The following is a 3,088-nucleotide window of genomic DNA, read 5'->3' as shown; positions in this document are numbered from 1 at the left end:
GGGCGGGACCCCCAGCCTCTTCCTGGCGGCAGGAAGGAGGGGGCCATGGAGCAAGCCTAATGCCCAGCAGGAATTGCAGGAGGTGCTACTGAGAAGACATGGACCAGTGTGTATAATCACGGAATCTCCTTGCTAATCATAACCACCTATTCTCCTTGACAAGTGAAAGATTCGGTCAGTGGAAAAGAAAAAAAGGTCAACATGAAGCTGAAGCAGCGAGTTGTGCTGTTGGAAATTCTCCTTGCCATCTTTATCTTCACCCAGGTTTTCCTGATTGTTAATTTCCATACATCACCTGCCAACCCAAAGGACCAAAGGGCTTTTCACCAAATGATGGCCAGCTTTGGGTGGAGCAGAAGCCCAAGCTGGACTACACCTTGCAGTCTTCCTGGGAGATTGCAGTCCAGTGGGTGGTTCCCCTAGAAGTGTACCCTAAAGAGACCCAGAGCTGTGGGCAATCATGCAGGCCATGGCCACCAAGAAAGTCATTAAAGCTGATGTGGGTTTTAAAGGGACACAACTGAAAGTCTTACTGATACTTGAAGGAGGTCAGAAAGTTGTCTTCAAACCTTAGCTGTATAGCCAAGACTACATGGTAGAAGGGGAACCATAGGCTGGTTTTGGTAGACAGAGCTTTCATTTGGACAGGATTCTGGGTTTCCACTGAGCCCCTTTGGTCATTGGCAGATTTGTTAATCTGCAGACAGCAATCAAGCCTGTTGCGATGGCGCAGCTATTGAGCACCTTTCAAACTGTAGGAAACAATAGTTACTTCTGTGGGAAGTGTTATTATTGCTGACAAACAGAGCCAGCATGTGCCAATGGAGACCTAATGGAGGGATCTGTCAGGCTCTTGATCCCAGGTGTGTGGCCTCTACAGAAACACAAACAGGCATGGGGCAGAGAACTTACTGAGAGGGCAAATTGGCCAGGTGGGAGTATGACAAAAGCTACTGCCACACTGTGAAGAAAATGTCCCCTTACGACTCTGGCCCATGCCTCTGGACATCACTGACAGCTGTGTTTGATTACCTGATTGGCAATGCTGACCAACATCACTAAGAGAGCTTTCAAGATGATGAAAGCACTAGTAAGCTCATCCTTCTTGGTAATGACAAAAGCTTCGAGAACCCCTTGCTGAATGAGAGAAGCATTCTTGTTCCTCTCTATCAGCATTGCATTATGTGGGTTTCTACCTGGAACAGACTTTTCTTGAAGCATGGTAGGCTGAAATCTGCCATGACACATGACCCCATCTCCCCTGTGCTCTCCAGGCCTCACCACGGCTTCTGAGCATCCTAGTCACCATGAAGCAGTGCACTGAGCAGTTTGTGGCGAACTCTGTGCTGGTAGAAGAAAGGATTCCTCTCTCCCACTTTTAATTCTTAATCCAAAATATGTGAAACTTCTTTTTACGAAGACAGAAAAACAGCACAATCAATTCTAAATGGTGTCAGATGGATTGGAAATGGCCAGCATCAAGTTCTGGTGACAGGAGACAGGGTGGCCTTGGATGTCTTTGGTGTTTTCTGTAGCAGAAACTAAAGCAAAGACTACAAGTTTCAGACCACAGAGCTTTGCCTGCTGAATCACCTTCTGACCTCCTTGGCACCATGTGCCCATTCTAGCAGCAGGCATCAGAGTTAGTCTTAATTTCTCAAGCCAAAGGATAGACAGAGAAGTAACACTGGATAGGCTAATGCTGGCATTGTTTCTGGAGTGTATGTTTTGAGTTAAACCTTACAGTCCTTTCTCCACATGTGTGGATTTTCTGAAAACACTTTGCAATCTCTTATGTCCTTTTTCACCAGGACTAGTCAAATTGGAAAGCTTACTGCCGCCTGAGGAGTAGTAGCAAATAAAACCTTGCATTCCATTGGAAAAAAAAATTACTTTTAACCTTAAAATGTTTTCTCAGGACTAACTAGAAGTTTTGTTTTGTTTTTTTTAAAGTCCTTGTATGCTACTAAGAGTAGAAAAAAGAATGAATTGTTTCAGTAACAATTTCTATGTAACATTTAATTAGATGAAATCCAAAGAAGTAAAATTTCAAGGGATTCAAAATTCTATTATATCCCTGAAGATTGAGTGAATGATCAAATGAGAGGGAGAAGTTGTAATGGAGAAGTTAGGATTTAACAAATTATGACTACTTACTCATTAGATAGATATTTCTTTTTAGTTTCTAGTATATTAGGAAGCCAGAAGGAAATACTTGAAAATGTTGAACTGTAATGCAGTAGCCTTGATCTTTGATAATGATTGTATAACTACATAGCTTACATATTGTGACTGTGTGATTATATAAACCTTGAGACTGACCACCACCTTTATCCAGTGTATGGGTAGATGAGTAATAAAGACTTGCATGAAAAATAAATAAATCAATCATAGGTTGGGAATATGGGAGGGAATACCCCTACATAAACTATGGGCAATCGTTAATAGTACTACTTTAATAATCTTTCATCAATTGTAACAAATATAACTACTATTTAAAAAATAGTAGAATTACAAAAAAGTGCTATCATGAGTTGTAACAGATTTTCCACACCAATGCAACTGCTGATGGTGAGGTGCTGTAAGGGAATCCTGTATTTTTGCATGATTGTTTTGCAAACCCACAACTTCTTTAATAAAATTTAAAAAAAAAAAAGGAAAAAAAAATCTGATTTGGCCCTTAGAGCCAAATGGTAACATAAGTAAACTGAATGGTTTCAAGAATGACTTCATTTGATTAAATTAATCCACCATGCTGAAAACTGTCAGGATTATGACTCATTTCCAAGTAACTTTACTAAACCTGGAACAATGCCCCTTAGGAAGAGCCCATTACTGAGTTAGTTTAATGACTAGTCTGTTGTTTGAGGTGGTATTTTAAATATTCAGGGGAAAAAAATGTTTGAATCTTTTAAGAAGTCTCTTAAAAACTTTTGCAGAGATTGGGAAGACTGAGGTTATAAAATATAAGTTAAACCCCAAAGTAAAGAGGTTATAATATAGAAGAATCTAAGGGCAAATCCAGGTTCCATGGGACTTTAAACTTATAAAATTTGAAGGCCCTTTTAAGAAAAATAATTAAAATTGT

The 3,088-nt window shown here is 40.2% G+C and overlaps 1 pseudogene; it reads left to right on the top strand.

Annotated features, from left to right (window-relative positions):
• The first annotated feature begins 201 nt into the window (after nucleotides 1–201).
• Nucleotides 202–1,382, top strand: LOC119540566 (annotated as a pseudogene).
• Nucleotides 1,383–3,088: the final 1,706 nt, after the last annotated feature.

This window comes from Choloepus didactylus, chromosome 7 (genome assembly GCF_015220235.1).
Source record: "Choloepus didactylus isolate mChoDid1 chromosome 7, mChoDid1.pri, whole genome shotgun sequence".
Lineage (NCBI taxonomy): Eukaryota > Metazoa > Chordata > Mammalia > Pilosa > Megalonychidae > Choloepus > Choloepus didactylus.
This window is presented reverse-complemented; position numbering and strand designations above follow the sequence as displayed.